Source organism: Phyllobates terribilis, unplaced genomic scaffold, assembly GCF_046119375.1.
Source record: "Phyllobates terribilis strain yellow unplaced genomic scaffold, ASM4611937v1 Scaffold_1__5_contigs__length_1240528914, whole genome shotgun sequence".
NCBI classification, from domain to species: Eukaryota; Metazoa; Chordata; class Amphibia; order Anura; family Dendrobatidae; genus Phyllobates; species Phyllobates terribilis.
Genome location: NW_027362761.1, coordinates 179,548,784 through 179,567,147, shown reverse-complemented (window position 1 = coordinate 179,567,147; position 18,364 = coordinate 179,548,784). Strand labels below are relative to the sequence as shown.

General features: G+C 46.1%; 1 protein-coding gene across 1 annotated transcript in view; it reads right to left on the bottom strand.

Annotated features, from left to right (window-relative positions):
* Positions 1-18,364, bottom strand: part of LOC141177313 (transmembrane channel-like protein 1) — a 165,239-nt gene that overhangs the window by 135,397 nt on the left and 11,478 nt on the right. The window lies entirely within an intron of this gene.

The following is an 18,364-nucleotide window of genomic DNA, read 5'->3' as shown; positions in this document are numbered from 1 at the left end:
CCTAGAGCATAATAAATGTAAGATAAAAAATTATTCTCGCCTGTCCCTGCACCCCATTTACCTCCGTTGACCACAGTCCAGTTCTCATTGCTTCTTCTTTCCATTGTCATGCTCTGAATATCCAGCCACTTTGCTCCAGAACAGGACTTCCAGCCGCTGTCAGACCTGCTGTGGCCTTACGTGCTGTGCCAACAAGATGCACATCATGATGTTACAATATATTTCATGACCTTGCAACCCCATGACCTTCAAGGCCTGGTCAAAGCCAAAAGTCCTTTCCTGGAGTGAAAAGGCCAGAAATGCAGTGTGACAGTGGGAAGATGAGCTGAGGACAAGACAGTAGGCAGTTGAAGCAGCAAGTGTGCCAGTATAGGTGAGCAATGAGGTATTAGTTTTTTGAGTTTGTTTGTTTTTTACCTTTTGCCAGCCCTCTATGGTTCAGCAAATGGCATGCGCAGCTAGTCGCCATTTTGCTTTATTCATACGGAGTAAATGGAAAATTTGGATTTTTAGAAAATTCTAGTACAATTAAATTCCACTCCAATAAATCTTTCCATCTCTAATTGTTTTGGTTATCTTAAGAATCATAAGGAGCATCTGTGTACTATTAAAAATATAGCTTCTGAAGACACCACAGGTTTCAACATATAAGGCAAAGATATGCAGACAAATTTTAATTAGACTTATACCTGATCTTCTATCTAAATCTAAAGATGATTTTGCAAAAGTTGCCCACAGCAACCTTTAAATTACTGAAATCTGAACGGATGTTGGATTCTCAGGCATACTGCCATCTCTGGGCATTTGTTGGGTAAGTGACCTAATACATTGCTTACAACTATTGTAGCTAGGCTCTTTATTTACTAGGGATAATGCTGTTTGCTACCCTATCCCTATAGTATAACACAGCAAGGCTGGCGTGCCCCAGCATGCAAAGCACTTGTCCCAGCAGTCCTTTCCTAGCTAAGCAAGCTCAAAGATGCAACTAAAACAATCCTTATATATAGTTCGTTCTAGTCTGACCATAAAATGAAGCTTATACTGAATTAGTAGCAGTAATGGGATTTAGGCTAATGAGCTAAAAAGACATAGCCACACTAGCATTTTTTTGCAGTGTGTTTTTGTGAACAGATATGTCAAAAGTAAAACTCTAAAAAACATAGTGTTGGGAAGCATAACAGATGGACCTTGTCTAATTAGTCAAGCAGACTTAGGCTGGTTTCACATGTTCAACATTCAAGGATTTAGCATGAGCAACAGTGTCCAAACTGGCAAATGGTCTCCTGACCTCAACAGCTTTATGGGTATATAGTTCGTTTGAGGTGCGGTTTCAAGGGAAATTAACACATACTGATAGGTTTCCTCCGAGCTGATCGCCTGTGGCTGGTCCAGCTGTCACGATTAGTGATGAGCGAGCTCTAAAATGCTCGGGTACTCGCTGCTCGGGTCGAGCAAATTGGAATACTTGAGTGCTCGGTCCGAGTAACGAGCCCAATGTAAGTCGAGCATTTTTCCGGCGGCCCCCCCGGCGGTCTGCAGAGGGCCTAAAAATTGTCCAAATCGATGGGAACAGTACTCAAATGACATGGGAACATCATGAGGAAGACCCCTGGAAGCATTTCTGACTCCCAGGTCACTGCTGTCAACAACGTTGTCAGAGGTATTATGCCACTTTTATGGGCTCATAATAAAACATACAAAAACAAAACCAAAATGGATTTTTCTGGGAAAAATGTTAAGGAACATCCTTTCCAGGGTAATGACTTGTATATAAGGCAAAATAAATAACCAAAAACAAAAAACGCTCCTCCACACCTTGGGCTATGTTCACACGTAGCGTTTTTGATGCGTTTTTGCACTTTTGCATTGCTTTCAACGGTGAAAAATACATTCACCGGTAAATGTCATTTTAACATTTTACTACTTTAGCTTGCCATGTGGTGTGTGAGACATCATCAGACACATCAGGTTTAATTTATGAAGGAGGGACTCTGAAAGTCACAAACATTATTTTTATAGGGCCATCAGGCGGACCTACTATTCTTAAAGAGCCAGCAGTCGGCTATGCTTTGTTGTTCCCATTATTAAAGAGTTGGTACTGTTATTGGGTATGCAGTGACTGCAAGGGCTGCCAAAAATTTGGACGCACCCCAATACCCCTTTAAAGAGACATAGAGGAGGGCTTCAGTAAAAAAACATGTTCCCATTATAAAGGAGTGGGTCTCCTATAGTGGTAATGCCAAAGCAGTGACTGCAATGGCTGCCAAAATTTGGAAAAAGCCCCGATAACAAATTAAAGACACATAGAGGTGGGCCTCAGTAACGACATGTTCCTATTAGAAAGGAGCGGCTCTGCTATACAGTTATAGGGCATGCAGTGAGTCCAACGGCTGCCAAAATTTAGGAAAAACCCCAATACCAATTTAAAGACACATAGAGCTGAGCATCAGTAACGACATGTTCCCATTAGAAAGAAGCGGGTCTGCTATCCAGTTATAGGGTATGCAGTGAGTCCAACGGCTGCCAAAATTAAGGAAAAACCCCAATACCAATTTAAAGACACATATAGCTGAGCCACAGTAACAACATTTTCCCATTAGAAAGGAGCGTGTATGTTATACAGTTATAGGGTATGCAGTGAGTCCAACGGTTGCCAAAATTAAGGAAAAACCCCAATGCCAATTTAAAGACACATAGAGCTCGGCCACAGTAATGACATGTTCCCATTAGAAAGGAGCGGGTCTGCTATACAGTTATAAGGTATGCAGTGAGTCCAACAGTTGCCAAAATTTAGGAAAAACTCCAATACCAATTTAAAGACACATAGAGCTGGTCCTCAGTAACGACATGTTCCCATTAGAAAGGAGCAGGTCTGCTATCCAGTTATAGGGTATGCAGTAAGTCCAATGGCTGCCAAAACTTAGGAAATACCCCAATATCAATTTAAAGACGCACAGTGCTGGGCCACAGTAACGACATGTTCCCATTAAAAAGGATTGTGTCTCCCATATTGTTATTGCTTATGCTGTGACTGCAATGGCTGCCCAAAAATTTGGAGGAACTCCAATGCCCCTTGCAAGAAACGTAGAGGTCGGAGAGCCTCCTGAAAACAATGTTCCCATTATTAGAAAATAAGTCTCCCATACTGTTTGCCTATGCAGAGAATGCAACGGCTGCCAAAAATTTGGAGGAACTCCAATGCCCCTTGCAAGAAACGTAGAGGTCGGAGAGCCTCTTGAAAACAATGTTCCCATTATTAGAAAGTGGGTCTTCCATACTGTTTGCCTATGCAGTGAAGCAACAGCTGCCAAAAATTTGAAGGAACGCCAATGCCCCTTGCAAGAGACGTAGAGGTCGGAGAGCCTCCTGAAAACAATGTTCCCATTATTAGGAAGTGGGTGTACCATACTGTTTGCCTATGCAGTGAATGCAACAGCTGCCAAAAATTTGTAGGAACTCCAATGTCCCTTGCAAGACACGTAGAGGTCGGAGAGCCTCCTGAAAACAATGTTCCCATTATTAGGAAGTGGGTCTCCAATACTGTTTGCCTATGCGGTGAATGCAACAGCTGCCAAAAATTTGGAGAAACTTCAATGTCCCTTGCAAAAGACGTAGAGGTTGGAGGGCTTCCTGAAAACAATGTTCCCATTATTAGGAAGTGGGTCTCCCATACTGTTTGCCTATGCAGTAAATGCAACAGCTGGCAAAAATTTGGAGGAACTCCAATGCCCCTTGCAAGAGATGTAGATGTGGTGATATGGTGGTGGAGGATGAGGATGAGGAGAAGAAGGAGGACAAGAGCAAATAGACAAAATCAGGAAGCGTATACCCATGTCTGGGTGTGAAGACAGAGGTGCATGCGAGTAGAGTTAGACCTTCCAAAAAAAAAGACACTGTATTTGAGTTTATGTTACGCTGCTATCATTCGGTGATGTTAAGAAGTCTGGCCCAATCCAGCCCTTGTTCATTTTTATAAGAGTCAGCCTGTCAGCATTTTCAGTTGACAGGCGGATGCGCCTATCGGTTATAATTCCACCAGGGGCACTAAAAACCCTCTCTGACAAAACGCTAGTGGCAGGACAGGCCAGGACCTCCAAGGCATAGAGAGCCAATTCATGCCACGAGTCCAGTTTGGATACCTAATAATTATAAGGCACATAGGGATCACCGAGGACGTTGGTACGATCGGCAAGATACTACCTCAGCATCTTCCGAAACTTTTCCCTCCTTGTGAGAGTACCCCGCGCCTCAGGGTCTGTGCAATGGGAGGGTCTGAGAAAACTGTCCATGAACTTTGACAGTGTTCCCTTGACTCTGCTGGATTACATTTGTGTTTCTCTAGCCTGTACTCCTTGGTTGTCTAACGAACTGTGACCTCAGCCGCTAGTGTTTTAGATGTTTTAGAATTTTTTTAATAATTCAGCAACAAGGGAGGGCATTCTGGTACTGCCCCATTTTATTAGGCCTATCTGGCAAGGGAATAAGAGACAGAAAGTTCTCCTTGCAGCGTGGGTCTAGAAGTGTCACCAACCAGTAATGATTGTCACCCAAAATTTGGACAACGCGAGGGTCACGGGAAAGGCAGCGTAATATAAACTCAGCCATGTGTGCCAGACTGAAAGAGGCAAGACTTCCATGTCCTCACCAAGAGGAAGACTGACCATGCTCTCCTCCTCATCCTCCTCCTCCTCCTCTTCCTCCTCCTCCCTGTCCTCATGCCATCCACGCTGAACAGAGGGTATGACAGTTGTGCAGGTAGTACCGTCTATAGCGCAGGAAACTAGCTCCTGTTCTTCCTCCTCCTCTTCCTCATTGTCACCCAATCCATGTTGGGATGAGATGAGGCTGGGCTGTGTGGAATCACCCTGTTTGGTTCCTTGCTCCATCTCATCGTGCTCTGCCTGCAATGCATCCTCTTTAATTGTGAGCAGAGAGTGTTTCAGAAGACAGAGAAGCAGGATGGTGACGCTAATTATGGCATCATCGCCGCTCACCATCTTGGTGGTCTCCTCAAAGTTTTGGAGTATGGTACAGATGTCTGACATCCATGTCCACTCCTGAGGTCTTATGTGTGGAGTCTGACCTGAATACCGACAGCCGTGTTGATGCTAGTAGTCAACAACTGCCCTCTTCAGCTCACAAATCCTTCTCAACATCTGCAGTGTAGAGTTTCAACAAGTGGGGATATCGCACACCAGTCGGTGACCTGGAAGCTGCAAACGCTGCTGAAGCACGGCAAGGGCGGCGGAAGCTGTAGCTGACTTTCTAAAATGGGCACACACGCAGTGTACTTTGACAAGCAGATGTGACAGATCTGGGTAGGTTTTGAGAAACCACTGAATGACGAGGTTAAGCACATGGGCCAGGCATGGTATGTGTGTGAGCTCGCCTCGCTTCAGAGCCGCCATCATGTTCCGGCCATTGTCACACACGACCATGCCTGGCTGTAGGTTCAGCGGTGTCAGCCACATATCAGCTGTCCACAACTCTTCAGCGGTGTGCGGTTTGTCACCTAAGCATATTAGCTTAGCACAGCCTGTTGACGCTTGGCCGAGGCAGTGCGGCAGTGCTTCCAGCTTCTGACTGATGTGGTCATTTCGGAGATAGAGGTTGAAGAAGAGCAGGAGGAGGTGCAGAAGCTGTAGAATGTGGGGGCAACCCTGATTGACACAGGGCCCGCAATCCTCGGTGTTGGGAGGACGTGTTCTATCCCAAGGTCCGACTGGGTCCCGGCTTCCACTATGTTAACCCAGTGTGCCGTCAGCGAGATGAAACCGTCCCTGCCCACAAGCACTTGTCCACATGTCCTTGGTTATGTGGACTTTCCCAGTAACTGCGTTGATGAGGGCACGGCTAATGTTGTGGGACACGTGCTCGTGTAATGCAGGAGAAATAGTGGCGGCTGGGGACCGAGTACCAAGGGACAGCTGCCGCCATCAGGTTGCGGAAAGCTTCCATCTCCATGAGCTTAAAAGGCAACATTTCGAGCGCAAGCAGTCGCGAAATGTGTGAATTTAGTAGTGTGGCCTGTGGGGCGTTGGCTGCATTTTTACACTTGCATTCCAAGGACTGGGGTAGGGACAACTGAACGCTGCGCTGGGACAAGGACGTGGACGTGCTTGCTGATGGTGCTAGTTGAGAGTGTGCAATGACACGTGCAGGGCGGAAGGCTTCTTCGCATGCGCCATGGACAGGGGATTGGTGTGCACGCACAACAGCAGAAGAAGCAGTGGTGTCACCCGCAGACACTGTTTCTGGACCCTGGAGTTCGGACCACTTAGTCGGATGCTTTGCTGCCATGTGCCTGATCATGCTGGTGATGGTCAGGTTGCTATTTTTGCTACCGCTGCTGATGCTGGCCTGGCAGGTGGTTCAAATGGCCTTTTTGGGGTTATCTGCAGAGTCTTTAAAAAATATCCAGACTCGGGAAGACCTAACAGTTATACTGGCAACTTCCGTCGTGTTGACGTTACGAGGAACTCTTTCCCGCCTTGTGTCTGCGGCCACACTGCTTCTTCCTGCCTGTTGTGGTGCTACGCCTCCCTCCCCCTGTGTGCTGCTGTCCTCGCTCTGCATGTCCCCCTGCCAGGTTGGGTCAGTTACTAAATCATCCACCACCTAGTCTTCCACTTCCACTTTCTGGTCCTCCTTCTGACTTTCTGGCAATTGTGTCTCATCATCATCATCATCCATTTCTTGGGAAAGTAATTGCACTATCCTACCATTGCCTTCGTGTGACCATGGCTGTTCAAATATTTGGGCATCGCTACACGCGTTCTCCTCTTGACTCGCTTGAAGCTGGCCGGGCTGGAAGCATTATCTGCTATCCAACCATTAACCTTTTGTCATTACTCTGGGTTCAATAGTAGTGTGCTGCGGTCCCCTAGCAATTGGGACAGGAAGGTCGGGTGACAAGATGTGGGTGCTTGTTGTGGCACAATATCAGCTTGCCCAGGGCCTCGGCCTTGGCCTCTGCATGCACCATCACCATCACGTCCACTTGCCCGTACCTTGCTATACACCTTGCCCATTTTAAATGGAGGACAATATTTTCCTTGTTCACTATAAATGGCTGATTTTGGAACACAGTTATATGTGATACGTCTGACAGAGAACCACGGTTTTAAATAGCAGGCCTGTAATTTACTAATAATATTCTTCACAGAGACCTAGTGTGAATAGCTTGACCAACACACTGCAAAGAAATGGTAGGCAGAAATGGCTGATTTTGGAACACAATTATATAGGTGATACATCTGACAGAGAACCATGGTTTTAAACAGCAGGCCTGTAATTTACTAATAATATTCTTCACAGAGACCTAGTGTGACTAGCTTGACCGACACACTGCAAGAAATGAAAGGCAGAAAAGGCTGATTTTGGAACGCTGCTATATGTGATACGTCTGACAGAGAACCACGGTTTTAAAAAGCAGGCCTGTAATTTACTAATACTATTCTTCTCAGAGGCTTAGTGTGAATAGCTTGACCAACACACTGCAACGAAATGGAAGGCAGAAATGGCTGATTTTGGAACACAGTTATATGTGAGATACGTCTGACAGAGAACCACGGATTGAAATAGAAGCAGGCAGAACGTTCAATGGACCCTCTTGTGCTGTATCATGCACTGCAGTCTGCCACATACACTGCCTGCCTAACTCCTGCTATCACCTTCACCACTGAAAATATGCACCTGGTTTAGTCCTCAGAAGGACTGTTAGTTCAGATGGATATATACAGTTGGTACGGAAAGTATTCAGACCCCTTTAAATTTTTCATTCTTTGTTTCATTGCTGCCATTTGGTAAAGTCTAAAAAAAATATTTTTTTTCTCATTAATGTACACTCTGCACCCCATCTTGACTGAAAAAAAAACAGAAATGTAGAAATTTTTGCAAATTTATTAAAAAAGAAAAACTGAAATATCACATGGTCATAAGTATTCAGACTCTTTGCTCAAACACTCATATTTAAGTCACATGCTGTCCATTTCCTTGAGATCCTCCTTGAGATGGTTTTACTCCTTCATTGGAGTCCAGCTGTGTTTAATTAAGCTGATAGGACTTGATTTGGAAAGGCACCCCTGTCTATATAAGATCTCACAGTGCATGTCAGACCAAATGAGAATCATGAGCTCAAAGGAACTGCCCAAGGAGCTCAGAGACAGAATTGTGGCAAGGCACAGATCTGGCCAAGGTTACAAAAGAATTTCTGCAGTACTCAAGGTTCCTAAGAGCACAGTGGCCTCCATAATCCTTAAATAGAAGAAGTTTTGGACCACCAGAAGTCTTCCTAGACCTGGACGTCCAGCCAAACTGAGCAATCGTGGGAGAAGAGCCTTGGTGAGAGAGGTAAAGAAGAACCCCAAGATCACTGTGGCTGAACTCCAGAGATGCAGTAGGGAGATGGGAGAAAGTTCTACAAAGTCAATTATCACTGCAGCCCTCCATCAGTCGGGCCTTTATGGCAGAGTGGCCCGACAGAAGCCTCTTCTCAGTGCAAGACATATGAAAGCCGCATAGAGTTTGCTCAAAAACACATGAAGGACTCCCAGAATATGAGAAATAAGATTCTCTGGTCTGATGAGACGAAGATAGAACTTTTTGGTGATAATTCTAAGCGGTATGTGTGGAGGAAACCAGGTACTGCTCATCACCTGCCCAAATTAAATTGGAGTGCCCAGTGTCAGGCAGCAGCTGCGAAGGCAAATAGAGTCATGGCATGCATCAGAAGAGGAATAGGGGCATATGATGAGAACATTGTTCTTCCTCTGTATAAAGCGCTGGAAAGGCCGCACTTAGAATATTGTGCACAGTTCTGGGCTCCGGTGCTCAGGAAAGACATATTGGAGCTAGAGAGGGTACAAAGGAGGGCGACTAAGGTAATAAAGGGAATGGAGGGACTAGAATACCCAGAGAGGTTGTCAAAATTAGGCCTATTTACATTGGAAAAGAGAAGGCTTAGGGGAGACCTCATAAACATGTATAAATACATCAGGGGGCAGTACAGAGATCTCTCCCATGACCTGTTTATACCAAGGATGGTGACAAAGACGAGGGGGCACACTATGCGTCTGGAGGAAAGGAGGTTCCTGCACCAGCATAGAAGGGGATTCTTTACGGTCAGAGCCGTGAGACTCTGGAACTCTCTGGGAGAGGAAGTGGTGATGTCCAACTCACTTAATGAGTTCAAGAGAGGCCTGGACGCCTTTCTTGAGAACAATAAAATTACATCTTATGCTTAGTTAATTAATCCAGGGATTTAATCTGACTGCCAGATTGGTGTCGGGAAGTGAATTTTTCCTCAATGATGTAAATTTGCCTATACCGCATGTTTTTTTTTTTGCCTTCCCCTGGATCAACGCTGCGGAATAGCTGCAGTGCACAAGAAATAGGCTGAACTGGATGGACGCTTGTCTTTTTTCAGCCTTATAAACTATGTAAGTATGTAACTATGTAAATACTATCCCAACAGTGAAGTGAAATATGGTGGTGGCAGCATCATGCTATGGGGGTGTTTTTCAGCTGCAGGGACAGGACGACTAGTTGCAATTGAAGGAAACATGAATGCGGCCAAGTACAGAGATATCCTGGATGAAAACCTCTTCCAGAATGCTCTGGACCTCATACTTGGCTGAAGGTTCACCTTCCAACAAGACAATGACCCTAAGCACACAGCTAAAATAACAAAGGAGTGGCTTTAGAACAACTCTGTCACCATTCTTGACTGGCCCAGCCAGAACCCTGACCTAAACCCAATTAAGCATCTTTGGAGAGACCTGAAAATGGCTGCCCACTAGTGTTGACATGCTCGACACTGCTCGGTACTCGCCCGAGCATCACGCTACTCGGGATGTTCGGCGAGCACCGAGCATTTCCGGGTTACTCGGGCGGGAGCTCGGGTCTCCGCCCTGCATGTTTGGCGCTCTTTACAGAGCCAATGAACATGCAGGGATTGCCAGCCAGTCACTGAAATGCTGCAGCCATGTTGGTTGTGGGCATTACATTGATTGACTGGCCACACAGTGTCACCTCGAGTATTTAAAACTGGGCGCCGCCATCTTGGACACAGACGGCTGGGATCAGACAGTGTAGGGACAGCACTGCTGATTTAGGGAGAGATATATACTGCGAAATAGTTAGTGTAGGGTCTGTAAAGGCTGCCAGATCAAACAAACAGTCCTTCTCAGGACTAATATCCATCCCAGATATCAGGCAGGCAGATAGGCAGGCAGGCTGTATAGGAGACGCAGTGGTTATACCAGCAAACACTGCATTACAGTCCTGTGTGCTCCTGTTGCTGAAATTGCTGGACTTAGCTCCAGGTCTCGGGGGCCAGGAAAAATCCTTTTTTTTTCATCTAAATGCTTTTTTTTTTTCTTCCTTCACACTGTACGAATATCCATCTTATTAACCTTTTGGTGTCCCCCCCCGCCAAAAAAAAACAACAAAAAAAAGTGTGTCTGTGACAGTTCAGACACAAATATATTTTTTTAAAAGAGTCTGGTGTAGGCCAGAGAAATAGAAGTGTGGTTTTGCAGTTCCACGGTTCAAACCTCTGTGTAATCCACTTTTGGGCCATTTTCACCTAAAAAAAAAAACAGTTTGAGTGTGTCGCTCATTGTTCAGCGGCAAATATATCTATTTAAAAAAGTCTGGTATACACCAGTAAATTATAACTGTGGTTTTGCTGTTCCATGGTAAAAAATCTCTATTATCCTGCTTTTCGCATTTTTTGCCGTAAAAAAAAATTTTAATAGTGTCTCCCTGATTGTTCAGACACAAATATATTTGTTGAAAATAGTCTGGTGTAGGCCAGAGAAATAGAAGTGTGGTTTTGCAGTTCCACGGTTCAAACCTCTGCATTATCCACTTTTGGGCCATTTTTACCTTAAAAAAACAGTTTGAGTGTGTCGCTCACTGTTCAGCCGCAAATATATCTATTTAAAAAAGTCTGGTATACACCAGTAAATTATAACTGTGGTTTTGCCATTCCACGGTAGAAAATCTCTATTATCCAGCTTTTGGTATTTTTTCCTTAAAGAAAAACAGTAATAGTGTCTCCTGATTGTTCAGACACCAATATATCTGTTTAAAAGAGTCTGGTATACACCAGTAAATTATAACTGTGGTTCTGCCGTTCCACGGGTCAAATCTCTATTATCCTGCTTTTGGCATTTTTTTCCATAAAGAAAAACAGTAATAGTGTCTCCTGATTGTTCAGACACAAATATATCTGTTTAAAAGAGTCTGGTATACACCAGTAAATTATAACTGTGGTTTTGCCGTTCCACGGTAAAAAATCTCTATTATCCTGCTTTTGGCATTTTTTGCCGTAAAAAAAAAAATTAATAGTGTCTCCCTGATTGTTCTGTCACAAATTGTTGAAAATAGTCTGGTGTAGGCCAGAGAAATAGAAGTGTGGTTTTGCAGTTCCACGGTTCAAACCTCTGTATTATCCACTTTTGGGCCATTTTTACCTAAAGAAAAAACAGTTTGAGTGTGTCGCTCACTGTTCAGCCACAAATATATCTTTTTAAAATTGTCTGCTATACCCTAGTAAACTATAACTGGTTTTGCCATTCCACGGTAGAAAATCTCTATTATTCAGCTTTTGGCAATTTTTCCGTAAAGAAAAACAGTAATAGTTTCTCCCTGATTGTTCAATTTGTTTAAAAGAGTCGGGTGTAGGCCAGAGAAATAGAACTGTGGTTTTCCTCTTCCACGGTTCTAATCTACTTTTTATTACCCTTTTTCCATTGATAGTGCGAGTGTAAGCTATTTTACTTCCTTTACAATGGGCAAGGTGCGTAGCAAGGGACGTGGAAGTGGACGTTCTGGTGATGGTGCATGCATAGGACGGGGCCGTGGCCAAGGTGAAAATGTGCCACAACCAACAGCCACATCTTCTCGCTCCCACTTCTTGACCGAATTACTAGGGAAGCACAGAACAACACCAGTATTGCGAACTGATCAGTGTGAACAGGTTATTAATTGGATAGCAGATAATACTTCCAGTTACCTGGGCACCACCACCTCCGGTCTGTCTTCCACACGGTCAAATCTTAGTAGCCGTGAGTCTCGACCGCATACTCCTCCTCACCCTGATGCTCCTTCCTCCCACCATGCCGAGTGTCGTCAGACAGCAACTGATCCCACACTTGGACACTCTGAAGAGCTGTTCACTGGTCCATTTCCAGATTTGTGCCCCTCGCCTGCTCCGCTTAAACTGGTGGAAGAGGAGATCCCATGTAGCGATGCCCAAATATTTGAACAGCCACGGCCACAGCAAGTCGACGCTGGCAATTTGTCACAAGAGGTGGACGATGACGAGACACAATTGCCAGGAAGTGAGAAGTAGGATCGTGGTGCGCAAGTGGAAGAGGAGGAGGTGGTGGATGATCTAGTAACTGACCCAACGTGGCAGGAGGACATGCAGAGCGAGGCCAGCAGCACACAGGGTGAGGGAGGCAGAGTACCCCAACAGGCAGGAAGAAGCAGTGTAGTGGCCGCACACAGAAGGCAGGCAACAGTTCCCCGTAACACCAACACGAGGGACGTTGCCAGTACAACCTGTAGGGCTTCCAGAGTCTGGAATTTTTTTAACGACTCTGCTGATAACCCCAAAAAGGCCGTTTGTACCACCTGCCATGCCAGCATCAGCAGGGGTGACAAAACTACCAGCCGGACCACCACCAGCATGATCAGGTACATGGCAGCAAAGCACCCGACATTGTTAGGTGAACCCAAGGGTCCACGACCAGTGTCAGCGGGTGTCACCACTGCTTCTTCCGCTGTTGTGCATGCAATAGAACCCCCTGTTGTGTGTGCAAGGCAATCCCCTGTCCATACTGCATGCAAAGATGCCCCCTCCTCTCAGTCTTCACTTGTTCTGGCAGTTTCTCAAGAAACAGCATCAACGTCCACGTCCACGTCCCATCGCAGTGTTCAATTGTCCATATCCCAGACCGTTGAACGAAAGCGGAAATTCGCAGACAACGCCCCACAGGCCACAGTCCTAAATTCGCAAATTTCACGACTGCTTGCGTTGGAAATGCTGCCTTTTAGGCTGGTGGAGACGGAATCCTTCCGCAACCTTATGGCGGTGGCCGTCCCTCGGTACTCGGTCCCCAGCCGACACTATTTTGCCCGGTGTGCCATCCCCGCACTACACAAGCACGTGTCCCAAAACATCTGCCGTGCCCTCAACAACGCAGTTACTGGGAGAGTCCACCTGACAACGGACACGTGGACAAGTGCTTGTGGCCAGGGATGGTACATCTCCCTGACTGCACACTTGGTAAACATAGTGGAAGCCGGGATCCAGTCGGACCTTGGGACGGAACACATCCTCCCCACACCAAGGATTGCGGGCCCTATGTCAGGCAGAGTTGCCCCCACAGTGCACAGCTCCTGCGCATCATCCTCCTCCTCCTCCTCATGTTCAGCCTCCATCTCAGATATCACCACATCAGTTACAAGCTGGAAGCACTGCAGTTCTGCTTCCGCCAAGCGGCAACAGACTGTGCTGAAACTCATAAGCTTAGGTGAGAAACCTCACACTGCTTGTGAGTTGTGGACAGATGTGAAAGAGCAGGCAGATCTGTGGCTGAGACAGCTGAACTTACATCCAGGCATGGTCGTATGTGACAATGGCCATAACCTGGTGGCGGCTCGAGGCGGGGCGAGATCACACACGTACCATGCCTGGCTCATGTGCTTAACCTCGTGTTTCAGCGGTTTCTTAAATCGTACCCCGAGTTGCCAGATCTGCTCGTCAAAGTACGCCGCCTGTCAGCTCATTTTCACAAGTCGGCTAAGCTTCCGCCGCCCTTGCTGTGTTGCAGCAGCGTTTGCAGCTTCCGTCACACCGACTGGTATGTGATGTCCCCACACGTTGGAACTCTACCCTCCACATGTTGCAACGGATTTGTGAGCAGAAGAGAGCAGTTGTGGAGTACCAGCTGCAACAAGGCCGTCAATATTCAGGTCAGACTCCACACATAAGACCTCAGGAGTGGACCTGGATGTCTGACATATGTACCATCTTGAAAATCTTTGAGGAGTCCACCAGGATGGTGAGTGGCGATGACGCCATCATTAGCGTCAGCATTCCACTTGTCTGTTTTTTGCAATGCTCTCTGCAGAGAATTAAAGAGGAGGCATTGCAGCCAGAGTATGATGAGATGGATCAAGAAGCCGTAGCGGTTGATTACACACAGCCCATCCTCATCTCATCCCAACGTGCATTGGGGGACAATGAGGGAGAGGAGGAAGAACAGGAGCTTGTATCATGCGCTGTAGACGGTAGTACCTGTACAACTGTCATAGCGTCGGTGCAGCGTGGGTGGCCTGAGGACGGGGGGGGGGGAGGAGGAGGAGGAAGAGAGCATGGTCAGTTGTCATCTTGGTGAGGACACGGAAGTCTTGCCCGTTACCAGTCTGGCACGCATGGCTGACTTTATGTTACGCTGCCTTAACCGTGACCCTCGCATTGTCAAAATGTTCGGTGACAGTCATTACTGGTTGGTGACACTTTTAGACCCTCACTACAAGGAGATCTTTCACTCTCTTATTCCTGAGGTGGAGAGGTCTACAAAAATGGGGCAGTACCAGAAAGCCCTTGCTGCAGAACTGTTAAAAAAATTCCCATCTGAACACACTAGCGGCAGAGGTCACAGTTCGTTGCCCAACCAAGGCGTACATGCGAGAGAGACGCAACTCCAAGGAGTGGAAAGTTTCAAAAGATGGTGAGGGAGTACCTTGCCGACCGTACCAGCGTCCTCCATGATTCCGCTGTGCCTTTTAATTATTGGGTATCCAAACTGGACACTTGGAATGAACTCGCTCTGTACGCCTTGGAGGTCCTGGCCTGCCCTGCCACTAGCGTGTTATCGGAGCGTGTTTTTAGTGCCGCTGTGGGAATTATAACTGATAAACGCACTCGCCTGTCAACTGACAATGCTGACAAGCTGACCCTTATCAAAATGAACAAGGGCTGGATTGGGCCAGACTTCTCATCACCACCAAATGACAGCAGAGTAATATAAAGTCAAATCCACTGTGTTATTTTGGGAGGTGTATTCACATGCATCGCTTCACACCCACACATGGGTATACACTTCCTCATTTCAGCTGTTTTATGTTCTTCTCCTTATCCTCAGCCTCCACCACCACTATACCACCAGGGTGACCGTGGTCCGTGTTGCCATTATTGAAAGTTCCTCTGTCCTTATTTTTGTCAGCTTTTGCTTGGAAGGCATAAGCAAAGACTATGGGAGAGCCACTCCCCAATAATGGGAATAATATTTTTAAGATGCTTTACTGTATGGCTCTTGTAAGGAGCATTAAAACCATCTTGTTAAGCTACTGCGACCTCCACCACTTTTCCAAGGGGCATTAAAACCGTCTTGTTAAGCTACTGCGACCTCCACGTCTCTTCCGAGGGGCATTAAAAGCATCTTGTTAAGCTACTGGGACCTCCACGTCTCTTCCAAGGGGCATTTAAACCGTCTTGTTAAGCTACTGTGACCTCCACCACTTTTCCAAGGGGCATTAAAACCGTCTTGTTAAGCAACTGGGACCTCCACATCTCTTCCGAGGGGCATTAAAAGCGTCTTGTTAAACCACTCTGAACTCCACAGCTCTTCCAAGGGGCATTGAAATGTTGTTTTTAATTAACTCTAACCTCCACGACTCTTCGAACGGGCATTGCATTTCCTTCTAATTTTTGGCAGCTTTTGCTTGGAAGGCATAAGCAAAGACTATGGGAGACCCACTCCCCAATAATGGGAATGATGTTTGTAATATGCTGTACTGCATGGCTCTTGAAAGGGGCATTGCAAGTTCCTCCGTCCTAATTTTTGGCAGCTTTTGCTTGGAAGGCATGAGCAAAGACTATGGGAGACCCACTCCCCAATAATGGGAATAATGTTTGTAATATGCTGTACTGCATGGCTCTTGTAAGGGGCATTGCAAGTTTCTCCGTCCTAATTTTTGGCAGCTTTTGCTTTGAAGGCATAAGCAAAGACTATGGGAGACCCACTCCCCAATAATGGGAATAATGTTTTTAATATGCTGTACTGTATGGCTCTTGTAAGGGGCATTAAAACCGTCTTGTTAAGCTACTGCGACCTCCACCACTTTTCCAAGGGGCATAAAAACCATCTTGTTAAGCTACTGCGACCTCCACGTCTCTTCCAAGGGGCATTAAAACAGTCTTGTTCAGCTACTGTGACCTCCACCACTTTTCCAAGGGGCATTAAAACTGTCTTGTTAAGCTACTGTGACCTCCACCACTTTTCCAAAAAGCATTAAAACCATCTTGTTAAGCTACTGCGACCTCCACGTCTCTTCCGAGGGGCATTAAAACCGTCTTGTTAAGCTACTGGGACCTCCACGTCTCTTCCGAGGGGCATTAAAAGAGTCTTGTTAAACCACTCTGAACTCCATAGCTCTTCCAAGGGGCATTGAAATGTTGTTTTTAATTAACTCTAACCTCCACGTCTCTTTGAACGGGCATTGCATTTACTCCTAATTTTTGGCAGCTTTTGCTTGGAAGGCATAAGCAAAGACTATAGGGACCCACTCCCCAATAATGGGAATAATGTTTGTAATATGCTGTACTGCATGGCTCTTGTAAGGGGCATTGCAAGTTCCTCCGTCCTAATTTTTGACAGCTTTTGCTTGGAAGGCATAAGCAAAGACTATGGGAGACCCACTCCCCAATAATGGGAATAATGTTTGTAATATGCTATACTGTATGGCTCTTGTAAGGGGCATTAAAACTGTCTTGTTAAGCTACTGCGACCTCCACCACTTTTCCAAGGGGCATTCAAACCGTCTTGTTAAGCTACTGTGACCTCCACCTCTTTTCCAAGGGGCATTAAAACTGTCTTGCTAAGCTACTCCGACCTCCACGTCTCTTCCGAGGAGCATTAAAACCATCTTGTTAAGCTACTGTGACCTCCACCACTTTTCCAAGGGGCATTAAAACCGTCTTGTTAAATTACTGCGACCTCCACCACTTTTCCAAGGGGCATTCAAACCATCTTGTTAAGCTACTGTGACCTCCACCACTTTTCCAAGGGGCATTCAAACCGTCTTGTTAAGCTACTGTGACCTCCACCTCTTTTCCAAGGGGCATTAAAACTGTCTTGTTAAGCTACTCCGACCTCCACGTCTCTTCCGAGGAGCATTAAAACCATCTTGTTAAGCTACTGTGACCTCCACCACTTTTCCAAGGGGCATTAAAACCGTCTTGTTAAATTACTGCGACCTCCACCACTTTTCCAAGGGGCATTCAAACCATCTTGTTAAGCTACTGTGACCTCCACCACTTTTCCAAGGGGCATTAAAACCGTCTTGTTAAGCTACTGCAACCTCCACGTCTCTTCCGAGGGGCATTAAAACCATCTTGTTAAGCTACTGTGACCTCCACCACTTTTCCAAGGGGCATTCAAACCGTCTTGTTAAGCTACTGTGACCTCCGCCACTTTTACAAGGGGCATTAAAACCGTCTTTTTAAGCTACTGCGACCTCCACAACTCTTCCAACGGGCATTGCATTTCCTCCTAATTTTAGTCAGCTTTTGCTTTTCAATGCATAGGCGAACACTAAGGGACACCCACTCCCCAATAATGGGTAGAAGGTTTTTAGTACGCTGTAATCCACATCTGTTTCAAGGGGCATTGCAGTTCCTCATAATTTTTGGAAAGCCTTCCCTTCACTGCTTAGGCCAACAGTGCACAGGAGACCCAGTTGCTATAAATGGAAAAAATGGTTTAGTTAAGGCCCTCTGACCTCCATGTCACTTCCAAGGGGCATTGGAGTGCCTCTAAAATTTTGGTAAGCATTGCACTCACTGTATGCCCTATAACTGTGTAGCCTAACTGCTCCTTTTGGTACAGAAACATATCCTACAAGACATGTGTGGTTGACTGGCCTGATATTGATGTGAATGGTCCCTGTTCCTCCTGCTCTTTCTCCTTTGCCACCATCTCATCCATCATTTATCACCTGAAGCTTTGTTTTAACGGGAGTCATAGAACTGGAATTGTAGCAGGAAAACATCCAGCAATCCTCGGAGGAGGTAGGATATGCGCCAAAACGCTGACCACCTCAGGCCTAGCCGCTACTACATACATGCGCTTGCATTCCAAGAAAACAAAGCAGATGCTAGCTTCTATCATCATCATCATGCTCCTCACCTTGGCACTCTCAACTCCCCTGATGGAGAAGCCAGGGCCCACCGGAGGAGTCTGGTTCTCTGGTGGGCTCGTCCAATGCTGCCCTAAAGCAGGCCAGGCTAAGAAAAGTGTGGGGGAAGGTGACAGGAGAAATAGGGGCGGCTGGGGACCGTTTA